At 40.3% G+C, this 21,661-nt stretch overlaps 1 long non-coding RNA gene across 1 annotated transcript in view; it reads left to right on the forward strand.

Moving 5' to 3' along the window:
- The window catches only part of LOC128769391 (uncharacterized), a 38,546-nt gene that overhangs the window by 4,840 nt on the left and 12,045 nt on the right, over positions 1-21,661 (forward strand). Inside the window, exon 3 of the long non-coding RNA XR_008416391.1 lies at positions 17,454-17,567. This is a non-coding gene — a long non-coding RNA (uncharacterized LOC128769391). The remainder of the gene's footprint in view (positions 1-17,453; positions 17,568-21,661) is intronic.

The raw sequence follows: 21,661 nt of genomic DNA on the forward strand, positions 1-21,661 counted from the left end.
CAGTTAAACCTGTATGTAACTGTTATTTTAAGATCGGACCAGGTGGTCTGCGCTTGTGTTGCAGGGATAATCTGTCACTTCTTTCCCTAATTTTGCCCATTTCCGACCAAGTATTGGAAAATGTCCGTTTGTCTTATCTGTTATAAGATTATCCGACAAGATAGTCCTGTGATCAGAGGTGTGTTAACATTTTACAGCAGACAGTGCCATCTGGTGTCCTCTGAAAATCAGGTCACTGTATCATGAAACATCTCCAACCTTTAAATGCGGTGTCGTGAAACCTCATCTACCCATCACTGTTCACGCTTATCGTCTGCCAGCATCTTTACCCAGTTCTTTCCATCAGATATCATACTTGAACAGGGCTTGTGTCCCTTGCATTTAGTTGTTATGATTTTTCTTTTGTGATTTCCTGCTAAAAAATAAAAAAATAAAACATCATTATGTAGGGCGCTAACTACCGACATATATTACAATTTTTATCTGGTTAGTTCTCATAAGCAACATTATTTATTGCCTTCATAGAGTGTTGAACCTGTTTTTAGCCTAGTCTCAATAGATGTGGATCCCGAGAGTAGGACAAAACTAAAAGTCAAAACTTGGTAGTTTTTTGGAAAAATTCATGTTGGTTACTATCCCCCAACACGATCACAAAGAACACCAACTGTCAGCTTTTATTTACGGCAAAACCTGTGTGTTCTATGATCCAGGTAATGTCGTTTCATTGATCCATATCCAAAAAGCAGCTGTCTCGGCAAACTGCTGGTACCAAACAGACGAATCAGAGCCCGCCTAATAATGATTTTTCATTTCATTTTCATTGGTTGGTTCTTGACTCTGCAGAAGTCTGCATGTTTTGATTGAAAATCAGCTTGAACTACTTTCTTCTGCTGCACAGGATGCTTCACTATTGAAAGCTTCCACTGAGATGATTTGCCTACATAGGTAGCTGACTCTGCCCTTCAGGACAGCCGGAGTGATAGAAGAGACACGTGTTTGATTGTGCAAGAAATGGAATCCATTAAATATGCCAACTTGTAATTTGTGTGAGGAAAAGGATAGAAGAAATGAAGGAGGGTAAATGTGCTTTTCCCTCTGGGCTGCCGAGTATATAGTCTCTTGAAATTTGTGTCTTTGTAGTCTCTGTGTGCTGTAATTGAAAAGTTCCAGCCCCCGATTTCTTTCCTGCTTCCTTGGCTTGCATTCTTTTTATCCTACTTTCTGTGTCTGACATGCACAACTTCCTTTCCAGCACCTCATCCAGCAGCAGCCTTCTCTCTTTTTCTCGCCTCCACAACATGCTTCTTTGCCCGTTCGTTTTTATTTGAATTTTCTGTCATCTCTCATTTGACTCATTCTCTCCCCCTCTCGTATGTTCCCCCTCTCCGCTCTCTCCCTCAACCACCTGCTGAGTTGTAGATGAATGTTGCAGATTTATTTTATCCCTTGCGCCCTGTCTCATCACCAAATCAGAAGGGGGATCCGAGAATTGTCCAGGAAATGATGTGAAGGGCCTTGACGTGTTGGTGTTAATGCGCCCGAGCACAAACACCCCATCGACATGCAACGTGCCAAAGTCATCTCAAGTCAGGAGTGACACTGTGATTTTGTTACTGAGAAACTCTGGCTGCAGGGGGTGCACCTCATCAGATTTTTCTAAACTAGAAGCAGCTGAGACCTCGGTAACAGCCAGAAGCCAAAAAAGGGTGTTGAAGTGGTTTCTATATTGAAGTAGATTTGTTTAAAGTGACCTTGAGTCTCCATTATACAGTGTACAGCGGCATTTTGGGTCACAAATTACACCTTTGTTAGCATGGATTCATTTGACAGCACACATCACACTCATGCATCTCAGTTGCTGTTTCTTGTCAGCAACCACCAGTGACTTGTGCTAGAAGGTTTCTTACCATCATCTCCAATCTAGATCGAATTAATTATGCTTGTTTTCTTACGTTAGGATGAAAAAACATATTTTAAAAAGCATTAAAGGTGAAATTCAAATGGTTCATGAGGGGATTCCAATGACCTTACCATAGACGTTGCATTTAGATAAGCTCCATTCATTTCCGTACATGGAAAAATTGCGATTAAACTCTTACAAGATTTGTTTTATCATTCAGGGTGTGCTCCGCTGATCTCAACACAGCACGCCCCACCTCAACATTCTTCATTCCAACACAACATGGAAAACACTTGTAACACACTCAGATTATCTAAAAAGATACACGTTTGAGCAAGAAAACCAGGTATTCACCATTTTTAGGTGGTAGCAAAAATGGGACCAAAATAGCCAAATTATCGGAATATGGTTACCGCAGTAAGGAAGGCTGAAAGTTAGTTGTGTTTTCAGAAGATTGTTCATTTAGTTTCATTTGAAATTATCTAGCAAGTTTGTGCCTTTAAGCAAACTTTGCATGAGCTCTACTAACACTAGTGGTTTCACATATGATACATGTTTGGGCCATGCCAGGAATTTGCAATATACGAGCCGCAATTCTACATTATCTGTGTCTGTATTTTTGTTATTTAAGGAAAAAAGTCTTAAAGCATTGTGACTAGATGCATCAAATACGTACATATAATAAATGAATAGGACCCTGATCTGATGCGGGAAGCTCGGGGCCTGCCATTAGCAAATTCTTCTCTTGAAGATAAAGTCATACCAGCACACACTGTTGCCGCCACTGCCAAAGCCTCTTCTTCGGGTGCTGATGTGAGAGCATCTCCTTCTTCCTGGCTGACTTCTATGACCAGAGTTAATTGCTCCAGCAATATTTTATTTTTAATTACGTTTTTGTTCCGTCAGGATTGATCATTTGAAAGAGTGCTGCACGACCTACGCGCCTCCCGTGTGTGTATTTTTGGCTCAGTAACGCTACTGCCACCTGCTGCCAATTGAGCTCTTTGTAGTCGGTGATATTTCAGAAGCAAATTATTTAGATAGAAATGTAGTGCAGTGGAGAATGCGCTCTCTTTAGTGTCCCTCTGGTATTAATATTTACTTCCTTTTTTATAGTCAGAAACCCCTCTACAGGCTCTAATTTCAAAGAATGCCGTTGTTACATCAATTATTCAACAGCTCATTCACTCAAGGGTTAAAGAATCTAACAGGTTTCATTGGAGTTCCACTTTTTCATATGGCAATACAGCATTTTCTAGTGCTCGATTGCGTAAGATCTTATCTCTGCTGTTCCTGTTTTTCACCACACAAGAGTTCACAACACAAAACTTCCTAAAGTAAAGCGGAGTTTATCCCCCAACAAGGTCCACCAGGTCGACAGATCTTTTGGTTATTCAGGTCAGAGAACAAACGTGTCCGAGTCTTTGTCAAAGCCCCGGCTTCTGTGGCCCTGCTGCTATTTTTGCTCCATCCCTGTACATGCCCTTTCATTCTTGAGTCACACAGGAGCTTTGGGGGGGCTGGCCTAGAATGCTGAGAGCCTGTCACACATCACCACAGGAACATTTGTGCGGAAAAATGTAGCATGCATTTAAGTACAAGCTTTTATACCGCGCCATTATTGGAGCTCTTCCCAGTCTTGTTCGTTGACACTATGGGTGGCTATTGTTGCATGCATTACAACTCTATTTGAAGTGTGTCCTACCAGTGCAGTTTGATTTGCTGCAAAACAACACTGACTCAACTGTCAGATCAGTCTTATCCCTAAGTCTGCTGCTCAGCACATTTGATGAGGTGAAAACATGTAAAACGTTGCTTCAAAAGGCAGAAAATCTGGCTATACTTCCTATAATCCGGTGGGGTAAAATCTCAACCGTCCTGTTATTGCTATGAATATTGAATGATTTTCCTCATTCCTGTGTTCTGCTTTCTCTTCGGTCCAGTATCTATTTAAGTCTAGATTTGGCAGAGCTTACCTATTGGATTCTTGCCCTGATGCAACCCGAATGTCACTATTAAAATACTGCGGCTTGTAAATGAAACTGTAGTCAAGCTTGCTGGTGCAATAACCATAAAGAGCTGGGAGCGACAGGGCTAGTTTACACACACACACACACTGTTTTGGGAAGGAACAAGGACTGCATAGATTTTTTTATGGCAACTTTTTAAATTGAAGGTTTGGATTGAATTAGAATGGATTCACCCTAATGTGTCTGTGTCACAGTGTTTATTTTCAATAGCAGCATGTTTGGACCTTTCAAGGGTGTAATTACAGGGTTCTCACTGTCAGTTACAGCATAGACACTCAGATATTGTTGGTTATTACAGGTATTCTGTTTGACGGAGGACGGACCGGGAGCACTGAGATTAAAGAGTGGACATTCAAACTTCAGATTCTGTCAAATAATTTATATTACTATTATTACACACAAGCCAGTGTAGATGCTTTCATGAGGACTTTTTTCCACGACTGCATGGTGTAAATTCAATATGAAGCTGAACATTGGGGAAAATTGTACAAAAATGCTTTACTCCAGTGTTTGTTCTGAATTACTGACTAAATATTTTCAATGAAATAAAACAAAATCTGGTTCATGAAACTGAAAACATGGCAGCCAAGTCACATCGTCTATTTTTGACCACACTGAAACCCAGTCCTGAATAGCAGATAGATTATTGATAGCAGAATATTTCAATGCTAAATTATTCATCATTGTTCCTTCTTCTTTTTTTATATTGATTGTCGCTTTTAATCTTTTATCTTGGCAGAAAAACCTGTGAGTCACCTGCCATTGTGCCTAACCTCCACTTTAGGATTTAATGGAAGATGATGAAAGAAGAGAAACTATTTTTAAAGCCACATGGTTTTATTGTCTGACCGTATATTGGAGCTGCACACAGAGATGTTAGAACGATGAATGGATTGCGTATACGTACACTCAACAAAATGGCATGCTTGGACTTTGGACACATTGAGACAGAGTCAAGACTTGGACCAAGGAGGGCCGAGATCAAGACCAAATTGATCTAATACTAAACCTAAATCAAATCCTTTCCATCAATTCATTGCCAACCAACCCTTATTGAAATGTGTTGTCTGCGTTAGAACCATTCTGCTTACAAAGAGGTGGACAGAGACCCCTTATACACAACCTCCACAATTGGCAGATGCAACTATTGATTAAGTTAATGTTGCCTTTCGACACACAGCTTGACATAGTCAGAGCTCTCTTCATCTCTGACGTATAAAGGGCTCACGAATGGCCATGAAGGTCGCCTTCAAGTGCTGGATTTTCAAGACAAAAGACTTAATTGGTTGGGATTAGGATTTATTTATTTATCGCAGAAGCTGTGGACTTGACAAAAAAAAAAATCCTTGAGACTCAGGCGAGACCCAGTCTAAATGCACTCGAATCTGTGGCAGGATTCCCATTTCTCACCCTGACACTGTTTTTTGACCCTCAGACTCATGTTTTGCGCATTCACGTCTAAGTGTAGTGTGTCCCAATACTCCTAAGGCTGAGGGCACTCACTGTTCACCACTTTGATGCCTTCAAACCGAGGGAGCTCCGGAGCTGACTTGAAACCAAGTGGGAATATGAAGTGTGGATAGATTTCCAGGATACCAAAGTACTTTATTTAAAAATAATGTTGGATAGGACAACAGGGACATTTTAGTAACAAGGACTACTTTTCCGTTTGTTAACTGTCCCTTGTAGAACACGTTAGCGACCCAAATGGTCTACTGTGTCCGACAACATGAACTATACAACATGTATGGACAACAGTATGTTTTTATTGCTTCTTAAGAAACAACAGTCGGCTAGCATCCGGGCTAACGTTAACATCGTCATACCTTGGGTTCACCAAACCAAGTGAGATTATCAGCTCCGATGCAAGAGGTTGCAAAAACGTTGCATTTCCAAAACGTCACCAACACTTGATATGCAGTTAACATCACAGAAAAAACACAGCACGACAGCCAATGACACGTCACATGTCTTTACGCGTGACGTCATGAAGTCTTGTTCCAATTCTAAGGGACGTCAGCCACTTCACTTCATAGTGGAGGGCACTCAAAAACCAAGTGCTAGTGTTAAGTTCTAGTGTCAGGGGGAGAAACGGGACACAGCCAAAGACCTTGCAAATGTGGTCTTGGGTCCACTCTTGAGATCGAGACCGGTCTGGTGTACAACAACACTTCTGTAAATGTCACAAAAATTGCTAATGAATAGACAAATACAAAGAAAAATCAGGCACTCCACAAGGGAATCTACTGCAGCAGACCATCACTGAATGTCAAGCCAAGCTACGAACCAAACAATAGAGCAGTATATATATATATATATATATATATATATATATATATATATATATATATATATTCTTTCAAGCCCAGAACAAATGTAGACATGAATGTGCTGGAGGTTGTCAACGGTTACAGCTGTAGATATGTCCATAATTTAATAGATATGTACAAAATTATGGGCAGGTGTTGACTGGACTCAGACAGTGGAGAGGAAATGAAATGACTGCCAAGAAAAGTGATAAAGACGAAAGATAACATAAAAAGTCAAGTTATGAATAATCATTCACCTTAGAAAGAAACAAATTTTCCTCCATAATATTGTAGAAAATATGATGTAATTTACCAGACTGGCAGCAATTCATGGTGATAGCTTTGTTATTTAAATCAAAATACATCCATCAAATGTTTTATTCACAAAAAATCCAAGTTGGAAAGAGAAATTAATGTAGGACTAGCAGGTGGAACTCAAATCTCAATGTTTGTGAACATGTGAGTGTGAGGGCTGTAGTGACTCATACTGCGCTCCACCGTTGAACCCGCAGTCGAAGAGTTATAAAGGTTGATCATGGTTCCTTTAAAGAGTGACCCGATATGTGCACTTGGGTGCGTGTGCGACTCGGAGAATGATTCTTCTCTTGTACAAGGTACTCATTATATGATTTATAATTTTAGCCAGCTTCAGGTTTGATTACCGGCTTGTCCTCCTCCAGCACGACCCGTTACCTCACATCACTCGTGGTGCTTTTGTAGCCGCGATGATGAATTTTACCCCTCGGTGATTAATATCGACGGCAATAATTAAACCTTCATTGTGTAGAGTCTGAAAAGTAATTATATCAAATATGGATTTCTCACAATACTGTGAATGTGATGGCATGCCTGAACATTCATGAAAGTGATAACCATATTTTAAAGGATATGTGACGTGGTTAGAAAAGGAACGGCAGCCCTTCTAATTAAGCGCAAAATAACAGTTGTTCATGTCAACTATGAGTTTGGTCTTGTCATCCATCATGTTATTAAATAAGATCCAACACTCTGTGGACCAGTTAGACTGCAAAATCTGTCTCAAAAAGATATGATAACCTTCTGTTCCTCGTGCTGTGGATTTACCTTTTTGGTGCAGCGTCTTAAAAGATATCAGCAGTGTGGTGCCACATATTCAACCAATTGGATTCGAAACTCCGCTGTGCACCCCCAAGGTTTTACCTTCACTGCAGATCTGGCTCTCAGGCAAAAAAAAAAAAAAATCTTTAGATGATGGACCAAGGCTCACAGTTTGATATTAGTCAATGCTGCTGCCAAGACCAGAGGAGATAGAGGAGAAGCTGCAGATGTGGAGGTTTGAACTGGGGAGGTGAGAAATTAAAGAAGACAGAATGCATGTGTGAATGCAAGGAGGGCAGGAAGAAGAGTGAAGATGTGGTGGAGACAGTTTTCAAGTCATTCAGAGTAATGGCAGGTGACGAAGAGGGCACACGAGTTGTGACAATGATGGGAAGCTTTACGGGACAACACTGTGACTGGACGTGATAAATGGTTTAGTGACTCAAAGGACAGAAAGTTTAGAGAGTAATATACCAGAAGGTGTGGTGCCAACGCTCGCAAACAATCCCTAATGTGTGAGTGTAGCAATGTTTACAGGGAAAGGAACAAATAAAGTGGCTTTTCAAAATGAAAAAAAAAATTTGTTTGGGTTGGGAGGATTCAATGGAAATTGGGGATTCTTGAGGCAGTACTGATGGTTTGGCGGGTGGATCAGCGAGTCAGTGGACATGCTGGGCTGTTATTTGAGATTAAACAGGACGTGCAATGATACTATCTGAATCATATGTACATGCTCATGCAGGTAGCTTTTAATCTGAGCCAAACCACCATGACATACTAGTGATGGGCAGATGAGGCTTCATGAAACAATACTGCAGGGTTGGCGAAACAGTGTCCTAATTTTCAGAGGCCACTAGATGGTGTTCTTGTTTCAGAAATGCTTTATTGAATTAGTTGTTCAAGTCCAAACATTTTACAGCGGACAGTGCCATCTGGTGGCCTCTGATAACCAGGACACTGTTTCATGAAGCCTCATCAACTCTTCAGTGCTGCGTCATAAAATCACCACTCAGTAAGGTAAAACTAAGCTTAAAACTCCTGCTAACCTAGTAACATCTTCAGGAATGAGCCGTTATTCCAGTTATTTGTATTTTGAAATGAACGTTCACCCGATGCTACAAGTGGTTTTGTTTGTGGTGTATTCACTGTTGCAACTGTCCTAGTGACGGGCTGTGCAGGCGGACTCATGGTGGTGTAAACATGCACAGATCTGTTTATATGATTTTCATTTAAGTCAGGGATTATTCCCATTATAGTAGTTGTAAACACAGCAAGTGAGGTCCAGGTGCGTGGGAACGACGTGAAGAAGTGTAACAAGGGAGCATGGTCAAAGTATGTGCAGACTGCCAGGAGCCACACCTGATGGCAAGTGCTGAAAGAAGAAGAATAGTGTGCCAGATCAATCATTTTAACCCTTATACAGTAGCAAGATTATTCAATTCTTTGACCCAAGTTACCTTAGCATACAGCTACATTCAACCCTGAAATTAGATTAGTGGCTTCAGGGAAGGGGGGGTTCAGTATAAATGGATTATGAAAATTCAAAACGGTGCTATAATTAGGAGCTATAATTTGAGTCCATAAGTATTTTTTGCCAAATTCATTACGGAGCCATCCAGCCTTTACACATTTCTACCCCTTTCCTACAGGTACTTCTTTCATCTTGTGTTTTTTACACTGAGAACTGCCACACCTTTTCAGTGTTTTGTGTCTTCTGAAAGCCCATCGTGAGACAGTGCAGCTTGGCGACGGGAGATTCAGCAGTTAAACAACGTGAGCTGTGCTTTTCAAACCGTGAAGCTCTATTCATCAGCACGAATGGAATCTGGGTTGAGCTCTGAAAAAAAAAAAAAATACTGAAGAGAAATTTGATGGACTCTGCGCGTCTCCTCGGTGGCATGGAACAACAAGTCATCATTTGACGGTTATATAAGATCAATGTCGCTGCGGTGACGGCCTGTAATGATCCCTCGGCCGGTGGCGCATTAACACGTGAAGGGAAAACAACGTGTCGACTGGCGGCTGCCGCTGGAAAACCCTGCACCAGGTTTTATCCAAACAACCGGTAATAAATCCACCATCAACGTGGGAAAAGCTGTGTACACATCACCTGTTGCGGCTCCCAAATAAACCTGTTTGATGAGCAGACTGTACGAGTGAGTGACCTTCAGCGTTCTCTGAAATTAGCCCGAATTAGCTGAAAACTTGGCGGCGTGAAAATAAATCGCTGCAGGAAGAACCTGGGGGCTTCTCACTCTTGAAGAATATATAATGATGTGTTTTAGCTGCAAGGTCAGACGTACTGTACCTCAAATCCTCTGGTCAATAGATTCGGATGTTTTTTTTTTTCTACCTCTGCAAGGTTTTAGAACTCTACATGAGGTAAAGTTACATATGCAAAGGGGAGTAGAAGTAGCAGAGGGATTTCACACAACAAACCAGGACAGGAAAGGCTGGGAAATTACAATTAGTGTGTGATTAAAGGTTCCTAATTGTATTTAAGGTCTTCTCTACGAGGAGAGTCTTGCCGGAAGACGGCATGTAATTAAAAGTTTTCACCCGCTGTCACATGTAGAGCTATTTATAGCCCTTCCCACCGCTTATCTCCACCTCTTCTGTAGCATGCCATGGCTGCAGCACAAACACAACGTTGTTAACACTCAGTTTAGTGGTGCTGCAAGACCACAACAGACACCAGATATCCTTCCCATTGTCTATATTGGGAGTGTTCTAAGGGAACTTGCTGCTGGGTGCAAAGACCAACAACCATTTCCAACAACCGTTACCAGTCCTCCAACTTCAGTTTTCCTACTTCAGTAGATAAACAAGCAATGAACAACCTTTTTTTCCCCCTGAACTGACCACAACAGCTTCTTACAGTACCTTATATAATTCCGGACTGCGGGAGCTTAGATGCTTCATGCTGGAAGGCTGCAGCGATTGCCACAAACCTACCATGCTTTCACAACCTGAGAAAATACTTTGGCTGTACCACTTTATGCATTGGTAAGAACTTTATTGTGACTCATGGCACTGAAGTTGCGAGCATCATGACCCAAGTAATTGCACAAGATACTATATACACCAACTTGCATGTGGTTGTACATCAAAGTGGAACCCAACCCCATTGCTCAATCCTTACCACTACCACTTCTTCTCTATTGTACTAGACCAGTGATTCTCAACCATAGGGCCGAAGCCCATGGTTGGGCCACGAACGCCTCCTAGAAGGCCGCTAAAAGATTTCTTGTGTTACACCTCTGCGCCGTGAAGGTCGCGAGACGCTCAACTTTAATTTATTTACCACATATGGTGGCAGAAGTGGCTCATTATATTTGCTTGACATCTGCAAATTTGTCATAGTTACAAAGTATGGAGAATTTTTGAAAAGAAAAAATGATAAAGTAAGTGATGCCACCTACGAGTAAAAACTGTTCATGAAAGCAACTGTTGAGGCAGTTTTAAAAATTAATTAAAAAAATGTATTGTGATACATTCAATCACATCTACTTTCGAGTTTATTTTGAAAATAAAATATATTATTTTATTTTCCAAAAATTATTATATTGGTTTTATTCCAAATTTTCATGACGTACAATTTTATCAATTCTGGTTCTGTTGCTGGTTGGGCTTTTCAATGACAAATAAATCTTTGCGAGGATCACATGGTTACATGTCATTTCACAAGGTTTTGGTTTGTTTACGTGTAAGTAGATGACATTTGAACACAAAAAATCAGTCCCATTACTTGAATGGGCCCCGAGCCCTGAGATCAAAAAGGTTAAGAACCTCTGAGCCCTTTAACAGACAATCTGTTGGTGGGCTGCCTATGGTGTCAGGAAGTGCTGTGGGAGGGGATGTGTTTGATTCAATCGAAACCTTATTGCAAGGTTGTCCCGACTGGTCTATCACAATGAGCCAGGGTGGTGCAGGTTTTCGTTCCAAGCAGTCAAGCACACAAGGTCTAGCCACTCTAGTGTCAGCTGCAACAGCAGAACGACAGTGAACTGATAGCAATACTTTGTGTGCTAGATGGGTCGGAATTTGTTATCAATGAAATTTGAGCTATAAAATTGAACAAGCCATGGTTTAATGTTGATCAAAAACAGTTTAAAATGTTTTGAACTGCTGAATTAGATAAGCCAATGCTCACGTATCTGTGTTTTAAACATAAACTCAACATAAACATCAGGGAGAACAAGTCCTTCCCAAAATCATTTCTCTGCACTGCTGTGCTCACAAACCTCATACATTTTTAAGACAGACTTTACTGATCTCTTGAGAGGAAATTCAGGAAGAGCGTTAAAGCACATAAAGGAAAGTATAACTGATACAAAGTATGTAATAGTTCAACACCATGTGACAGATATGTAAGTTATAATGGTATATAACTTACATATCTGCAGCTAGTAAACAAGTTTGAATGCCTTGGCTCTATAGTGTAAGCATCGACAAAGCCTCATGTGAGGTGGAGATTAGAACTGTGAAGGTGACACAATGTTATCGAGTCTTACAGCCGCTGTGACAAAGGAGCGTTGGCCGCTTTCATTCCTGAGCCAAAGGGTGATGAGTCTTTGGCTTGAAGGTGCTCTCCATCGTCCATAGTCCATTTAGTGCCCAAACTTTTATTTCCCTTTTGAAATTTCCGTTTCACTGTTTATCACTGTTATAGTTGACCAAGAAAATGGTTGATCGTGAAAACAGCCATTTTTGCTGATACCACCAGCGGGACTGACACACGGGGGGATTGTGTCAATGTTGTGAACCAAGATATGCGCTCAATAGCTTACATTTTTGTGGTGGTTCACAGCTAGTTTTTAAGTTATAAGGCAAGTCCATATTGCAGTGAAGCTCATGAAAAGAGGGACATGATAACATATCAAAAGCCTGATCTTAAATTGAATGAAATGGAATGGCTTCTTGAATGTCCCTAGAGAGCCCTATCAAATTAAACCTAATCTGTGATAGATCAGAAAGGCTGCTTAATTAATTCATTTTTTTTGGGGCTTCCAATTGAATTAAAATTGTTTGGCCAATCTGTACAACATAAAATGGTACAGATGAAAAAGATGAGGTATTTATTGATTTAAACAGAAGGAAATGAAAACCTGTGTATTCAGTTCTTTATAACAAAAGTCACAAAACTATCACTTGAAGAAAGCAGAAGCTTAGTTAAAATGCATTCACCCCCATTACTGTAAATGCTTGCTATGTGCAGATTGAAATTCCACATAGGATTTATGCTAATTTCTATTTAATCTCCACCCAAATAAGCAGCCGGTCTGGCTCCATTGCACTGACTTTGCCTCATGGAAGAATGAGGCCAGGATTTCAGGCAACATTTTTGTATTTGGCAGCATGTTAAGCTAAAGTGAATTGTGTTCTTGATGTGAGGAATTGTTGGCTTTGATGCTCAAAAAGACAGACATTCACTCTGACCCTCATACCGTCAGGATAATCTGCCCTGTCAGCTTCCATAAAGAACCAAAAGACAGTAAAACTAAGCCTCTTATTTGAATTCGCAGTCGTTTCTCTGTGCTACTCCTTACGGTCCTTGGCTATAAAAATGTGTGTTGCCGGTGTTATCGTTTAATCTGAGCCCACAGCCCGTCAAATCTGTCTGAAACTAACCAGTGAGGGTTCGCTGCTGATTCACTGTCCGCAGCTTAGTTTGGAATCAAACGCACATTCTAGGATTGTCTTTCACTCAGCGTCGCTGCTGTCTGCAACACACTGCTCATTATATGGAAATCATTCCCCTTCTCTCTCTGGCTCAGGTACCCATTGTTGTCATCATTATCCAACTCTGGCTCAGTTGTGCCGACAACTCCTGCGCCACGCGCAGCATAAATATGCCCTGTGCTTTCATGTGCTAAGTCCTTGGTGCGTTGGTGACAGCGGGGGTGAGATTGTGCTATCCATTGGATGAAATGGCATCCCATGCCTGGAAAAGACATCAAAATAGCAAGAAAGTGCATCGCTAGTTCACGGACGTCTTGTGTCATTTTGGGATTTGTTGTGGAAGCAAAGCATCGGGCAATCTGGATCGCAAATTCGTCTTTAAAATTCAGGGCAAAAGTTTACCAAAAGTTTACTAAGACAAGGCCTGTTTGTTTTGAGAAAGCATTTATTTTGGTGACACGGAGGTCTTCCAAATGATCAGCCACTGGAGAAATATTTATTCATCATGATTAAAAAAAACAAAAAAGAAAACAGCGCCATGTGTTTTTGCCCAAATCAAGTAGCGGCTGAATATTTTGGACTGGCGACATAATGAGGGCAGCGGTGGGTGGTGAGTACACGAGGAAGATGAGACTTGTTATTCTTGTTTCCGGGATATTAGCTTGGACTGGTCTGACTTTTGTAGGTTTCTGTATGTCCACATGCAATCTTCAGAGAACAGAGAGGTGTCAGTGTTCAACCCAGTGGGTACCATAGAGACCAGGGAAGTAGCTCATCACTTTCAAAACCGGGTCTATGCTTTTGTTGGGTAACATGGGCAAAACAAAACAAGCACTAGCTTGGTATCACCTTGCCAGAGATTCCTGGTCATCCCAGAGCCCACCATCTCAGCATCATCAGATTTCATCGTGCTATGTACCTCGCTATATTGCTAACACAGGTGATAATCTTGGATTTAAAAACACATTTATGTGGCATATGAATGTCTAACTGACATTAAGAAGATCCACCGTTCTAGTGTCAGTTGTATCTACTGCATATAGCAAGTGATTTTGCAATAAAAACAACAGAAATGGGAGTCGCGACAGTCGTCACTAGAGTCGTAAAAACCCAAACCTCGACTTCTATGTCGGATTCTTAGCAACTAAGATCTTCGTTGCAATACCATCATGGATCCAAATGGTATTGAGTGCTTTTCATTGCTGTTGGATGGATATTCCAACATCTACATTTATTCATGACTAGCTTCATAGTCTACCAGATAAAATAGTATTGTCAGTAAAGATACATGAAACACATCTGCTACTTTGTTTCAAATGAGTTGGAAAAAAAAGGCTGAACACATTACTCATAAGGGTTGTTGCTAGCATGGCAGCGATCAATTTACAGCTCCTGAGCTGCAAAACCCTCTGCTTTTTTTCCCCTTGTTTCTTCACAGTTCTGACTCACAGGTGCACAGCAGGCACCCAACGTTTGGAATTAATGATTACATTTTATTCTGAGAAAGCAGTAAACGAAAGCTGACTTGAATTCGGTGGCTTCGTGGTGCTTGGCTCCGACTCTCCCTGCCTAAATGTTTTGACAATGAATGAATGTTGTGTTTGCATTTTGCTCTTCCTACTAATGATGCATCTCTGCAGGTCCTGTGGAGCGTATGCATCAGACACGCATCTGTGCACGTATTGATACTGACGAACTGTGTTAAAATATTCAACACACACAGCTGAACAGCTTTCCTTGTAGCTACAAAAATAAGACTGAACACAGTGTACAATAAATTCACCTATAAAGGTGTTATGACTCCTGCATGCATTTGTAAAAAAGGAGTCATTCAGGTTTACTTGGTTACAAAAATGAAATACCAAAATAACTGGAGAGGCAATATAGACAAGTGTAATGGTCCAAAAAGCTGTACAACAGTGTATCGGCAGCTGTTTGGCTTCCTGTTACGTCCCACTATATTTTCCCCTGGAATGATCACTGAAAGTTCACTTGTTATTACACCACCATTGCGAATTATTTACAGTATATATGTTTTTATTTCTTTGTTTTTCATGGTGAGATCGATTTTTTATCTCAAAACGTTGCATTAGTTTTTAGTTTTACATCACATTGTATTTTCATGCACAAATATTGTACCGTAAACATAAACTATTTCCCCTTCATTTAAGTTTAATTTTTAAAAAATATGATGCAAATGAAAAAAAATTTCATTTGCATCAACCGTTTACATATGTGTATTTTGCTAATAATGTGACTTAGCTAGACAGCTTGATTTTAATATATTTTTAGATCAATAAATATATTTATTGGTCATCCTACTGTAGTTCTACACTAACCTCACGAGGGCTGGTTCATGCTGAACTTCTGCTTGCTCTTGAACTTGTTCCGAGGTCAACACTCACGCTGCCACATGGGGCAGCAGACCCCGTGAGTTTTGAAGTGAACTTCACGACTGTTTCTCTCATCTTGGCCTCGACTAGCGAAAACTTTTCAATCCACTGTCTCCAGCGTGTTCTTATGAATTATTAAGTACAACAATACAAGTACATAGCAAACAACCTCTTGCTAATTTCTTTCACGACAGTTGGAGAAAAGGATTAATATTAAAACATGAGGAGCGACGTCTTGAAGGCACCAAGTATCAACGCGGAATTTCCTCTGAAACTCCACATCAAATTGAACCAAATTAGGGCAACCAAAAACATCCACCGCAGAGACACGCCGTCTATTAGGCAGCAACGTTGTGGATAATCTCCTGTGCGCCCACTTCTTTAGGAATTGCAATAATAATGCCGGCAGACACGAGGGTGAAGAGGCAGAGACGGTGAGGGTCAAGAAAGCATGAATGACACGATTAAAATATTTAAAGAAATGCAGAGGAGAAGTGACTCACACTGAAGCGTCCTGTGTTGTGGAAATGTATTTTTGCAGCCGTGTGAGTAGCCTAAATTGCCTGCGGGCATTCCAGATACGCACTCTGGATTAATGAATCATGATAGAACAAGCTGCAGAATTTGGATCCATATCAGCTGGACTGCATCTGCTTAGTATTTTCAGCATTGTGATGGACAGATAAACTAATAGGAAAGAATTTGGGGAATGGAGCATGTGCTATGCATCATTACCGTCCCATGCGAATTCTCAGGAGACACAAGTGTCTGCATAGAAACTCGCTAATGCATAGGCGCCGTGTTGTTTACACCCCAGCACATGCTGAGCACACACTTTCCCTCTGCACAATAAGATAATATCTCTTTACTTTTACAACTGTTCTATGATTCATTCATTGATTTTGCTGCGGCTCACTGCAGGAGGCTGTGCTAGCTACACAGGGTGACAGGTTCACAACAGCACACCCGCTGCTGCGGATGCCAGTTTAGCGGCCGCTGCTATTGACAGGTCCATTGCAAGTCAGCTGTTGATAGACAGCCAGCAAGTTTGTGAAACCAATTATTATGTTTTCTGGCCAAGCTCTAAGGAGCAATCTGCCTCAATCTACTTGATAGCCGTATACACAGTTAAACACTGTGTTTATTGACACAATAACTCACAGGGAAACGAAGGTTTTCTCGATCCTGTGCTGGCAGCTTTGACTTCCAAACATGCTTGGCTTGGAGGTTGCATCATCTGATGCGGGAATTCCTAGTGGAAAAGTTGGAGAATCACCAACCGAGTACGCAATCCAAGATGGCGCCCCCCGAACGTACACGCTCGGTTTGAAACTAGTCAACCCACGGGATGTAAAGGAAACTCAAGTTCACAAAGTGCATTTGTTTCTTCCGTCATTCTTCATTGATTCAAAACATCTACTTCATGTTTACATTCAAGGAAGCCATCTTGGATTGCCTCCTTGGGGTGGTGAGGAGTTTCTGACTTGTAACTGGAAATTTCCAAACACAACTGGCACACCCCCCCAACATACAAACATTCAAACTGAACCATTTTTACTCCCACATTTCAGTTTTGGGTAGTAGATGCTGTGATGATTTTTATTTGGCCCAGTATTCATTCCTGTTTTCTTCATTTTTATTCAGGCATCTGCCCAGGTTGAACGTGAAATTAAATCATCGTAGGTCAGGGAACAGAGTGGACAGATATGGATGGTAGCCCTGCCCAGTCGTGCATATGGGGGAGTGAGATTTATACACAGAAAAATTCAAAAGTATCTGGAACGGAGGAGATTGAATGCAGTCGTAAAACGATGCGTGGAGTCGCTTGGTATGGGGAGGAGAGTGCAGCCGACTGCATCGCCCGACCCCCTGGGCTGCCGGGCTATAATGAAATCACAACATAAAAGAAAGTTTGATGATCCCTTTCTCAGATTTGAAGGACTGGAAGTGTTAGATGTCTCTCAGTGCTATATGGAATTGCAATTTTGAGATTAGAGAAAATGTATATTAACAAATGTCATCATCTGCCTGATCTTAAATCTGACTCTTTTTATAATTGAAGGAACTGACAACTGAACATTGACTTCACGTCCGCCCAGTCAGCACCAGATCTGGGCACAGTGTGGCCCGGGGGCCGGAGACATACCTGTGAAGGGCCGCCTGTGGCCCCCAGGAGGTCAGCGCAAATTGTGTTGTAGTTTCTGCTGTGTTATTGAGGCACAATATTTCAATGCTATCATCCATCTTTAAATGCACAGACTTTTTGTTATTAAGAATTATATGAAACTAATTCAATTGAAACATCTTTCTCAGTGTGAAGGACATCTGTATCACATGTATATATTGCTGTCATATGTCCCCCCCAAAAAAAGAAAAAGAGTTATATCACTTTTTTATTACACAATTATTATTATTGTTTTTTCAGTCATGTACTTTTTATATAGCAGCAATACCTTCTTTCCTGAGCTCGATTTTTTTCCCCCGTAATTCTTTTTTTAGTGAATAGCCCCAAAAATGTACTCTCAAATTATTAGAAATAATGGAATTTAAATAAATAAATATATATTAGCACAGCGTCAATAGTTCCACCGCATCCAATGATTGTTCTGGTGCCTTCATATTCAACAAACGTTTCTTCCAGTATCTTTTTGTAATTGAGAAGGAAAATTGTTTGTTATTGTCGGAACTAAACACTCATTATTTCCTGAACAAACAAACTCTTACTTCACGAGGAAACCTTTTATATCTCAAGATACTAAATACGCTTTTTTTTTTTTGCATTTTTCCTCGAAGTAAGCCCTTACACATCTATATATCCCAAACGGCGCAGACATCCAGTGTTTAATTTATTTATGCTTTCAAATTGAAGCTTTCAAGCGTGCGGCCAGATTAAACCACGGTGGCTTTGACTATTTGCTCTCAGTTATTACTGCTAATGTTTATTTTTTTGTGACGGTGACCTGCATACAAATGAAGGTGCCAGTCTTTGGGGGCGGCAAAGACGCTGCAGGTGTAAGACTGTCAAAGTGGCATTTGTGGAAATGGGATGAAAACCCATCAGCACCTATCATGGGGGATTAGGAGTCTCATTTAAAAACATCGAATGACACATTAGCAGGTTTTCTCCTCTCGAGTTTAATACTGCAATCTTGGCTGAATTGGTAATAAGGCTTTTTACACTTTTCAAGAGATTAATTTGAGAGCGCACTGTTTATTCATAATGCTGAATTTAGTATAAATGATCAAAAGGACGTTTTTTATCATTGATATTAATGTACATTAACTGCTTGTTATGAGGGTTTCTGAGTAATTGGCTATCAGAAGGACATTTCTTCCGCACTTGAAGTCGCTCTCTGTTGTCTTCATTCGAGGTCTGACATGGTGTTAGTGTTTGGTTTGTGATGAATGTTCATTATTAATGGAGTGTAAACAGCTTAATGAGTCGTATTTATGAAGATGAGTCAGAGGAAAGAGGAGCGTCAGGGAGGCTGGTGTGATGGAAACATTTCTACTGTTCAACACCATGAGACCAAGGGCATCGTGGATGCCTTTAGGTGGAGTGGGAGATGTCAAGTTTTCAGCAACTCATATAGTCGCAGGAAAAAGATGAAGTACAGTCATTAGAAATATCGCCATAATTCATTTACAATGTTTGCAATTGAAAAGATACATAGTACTATCGGTAACTGCATGGGATGAACTGTGTAAAAATATTTTATATGGATTTTTATTAAGTCAGTAAATATGAATGCAAAAAAAATCACTGAATTGGTCAAATATTTTTTTAGCCTTTTATAATAAAAAAAAATATTGCAATTCAGTAGTGCTTTAAAAGAACTAACAGTATTTTCAAATAAAAGAGAAGCAAAGAACTGACAAATGGAAATTAAGTTCTTATAAAAATTGTATTTAAAACTATATTTAAGTTTGAATAACAACGTGACAGAAATCCTTTATAGTAATAAAAATGAAGCTGGGCAGTTTCAATTGAAACTTGAATCTGTCAGAAGTCAAAATATTTCTTATGTCTATGACCTCATGATGGCCAGGAAATTACAAGGCTGCTTGTTGTCCCCGGGCTGCTTCAGGCTTGGGTCAACAGGGCCAACAGGAAGACACAGTCTAAACTGCGGTTAGCTACTCGTTGCGCGCCTTGTTAAGTTTTGATCGCTGCTAACAACAATATAGCACCGCCAGTGCATGATATTATATTGCTCTTTTCACCTCAATTAACTGGGCCAAGCAGCATGTTTCGCTGGACTGTTTGCGGGTCTGTTTTCAGTTGTACTGCAGCTGATGGAGAGCACCTTCACATGAATGAACACGACAGAGGCTCCTATTCAAATGAGACATATGCTGTTTGGACTGACTCCTGAAAAACGTCTTCTCTTTTGGCAAGGAGGAATGTTTGTGTCTCTCAGTGCCCATTGCTTGTCCACTTCATAAACACTCTGCCTGGTAGGTTCACTATCAACGATGGCTAGAAATATAATGTTTGCCATAATTCTGCCACTTCTATTTGCTCATACTATTTTTTTAGTGTAAAACCTTTAAAAAATCTAAGGTGAATATAAGCCGGTAATACTCTTATTAAACAGCACTTTAGTCAGTCAGTCACCGTTGCCAGTTTTGCGCTTTCTGTCATAATAAATTGAGCATTGAGCTTAAAGAAGTGACACGGCCCGGTTTCCTGTAACATTGAGAATAAAACAGCAGACATTTTTCATCGCAGGTTTCATCACAGACCTTTTTTTTTTTAGCTCCTGACAGCTGAAGTCCAGGGATGAGGATGTAGAGGCTCAGAGGTCAGAAGGTTGGAGCTTTTATCATCCATCCTTCTCACGTTGATCCCCTGGAGCTCTGGGCAGAGGACCTCTGAGAGGAACCTGCACATGTGCTCATACATGTAAGAAGGTCTTGTCAGAAGCCACAGTCAGTATATGTGTGAAAACCTTAAAGGAAAACACGGACTCATGAAAGAACTACATACAGTGTAAAGTATACGAATGGAGTATCTAGTGTGAACACAAAAATATGAAGCACCCATTACTATTCTATAAGATAAGGGTGTTGCCATCCAAAATTATTCAAATTAACCATATTTTTCTCCAGTGATTAAGAATGTTATGAAACAAGAAAAATGGACTTATAGGTCAGTGCTTACTTCCTGTTATTTATATAGGTGTTGGATTGCGAGTGTTGGACATGTACTGTAGGAGGTTGATGGATGGGGTAAACAAGGGCATAAAGAGGATGGGCGTGACCAGGGAGGATGGTTCTTATAAGTGAAAGTGGAGGAGTGATAACGTGGGGTGGAAACTCCAGCAGGAAAACACCAACGGAAGAATAATATTCTTCTGTTTCATTTTAACAGCGTATCTCATTATTATTATTGTGAACCTCTAGACGACGTAGCATTCTCCAGGCGACCCAAGTTTTATTATCTGGGTCAACTGGGCTTCTTTCAACTTCCTCTCGCTGGTTCCACTCTTCCCTCGCTGGCTGAATATACTGAGCTTGATTCCTGATGCGGCGAGGAGCATCTGGAATTCCCTTTGCTAAAATATGGTTAAAAAAAAAAATAAATGTGGTGACATTTTTCACTGTTTTGCCTCGATCCTTCCGAAACAAATGCTCATGTGGGCAGTGGGTGTTTACGACATATTGTAATTACATTCTTAAACCAGTGGCACCGCTAAAACACATTCTTTAACTCTGTAGCGCTGCTTTAATATTTCATTAAAAAGGGAAAGAGTGAGAGCATAGTTTTGCATTTTCAAAAACCTTTTGAAATAAAAATATTGCTTGCAATTAAAAACAATAAATACAGTCATTATTTTGAGTTTAATACTCTCACTTGCATTAAGAAACTAGCACATTTTTAGTCCAAATAATTCATAGAGTTTACTTCACAAATGCATATTTTCCTTTTCAATTTTTTGTCACTTTATTTTCTGTTAGAAATTACATGAGTATGTTGGGAAGAATTGGAAAAAAATGTATTAATGTAGGTATTTTTAATGTATGTACTTATACACACACATTTATAATGTGAATTTTTTCCTTTTTTAAACGACCACATGACAAATACTCAAACAAAGTTCATATTAAAGATATTCAATGGGATTAGAAGGGGGAAAAAAAACTTTTAACGTAGTGAATGATCATAAAGGAAGTTGGAAGGTGAAATTATCCAGGGAAAAAGTACATTCAAGGCATTGATAGGGAGCTTGAAAAGAAGCATGAAAGAGCTCTGGGCTCTTATGATCT

This window comes from Synchiropus splendidus, chromosome 13, assembly GCF_027744825.2.
Source record: "Synchiropus splendidus isolate RoL2022-P1 chromosome 13, RoL_Sspl_1.0, whole genome shotgun sequence".
NCBI classification, from domain to species: Eukaryota; Metazoa; Chordata; class Actinopteri; order Syngnathiformes; family Callionymidae; genus Synchiropus; species Synchiropus splendidus.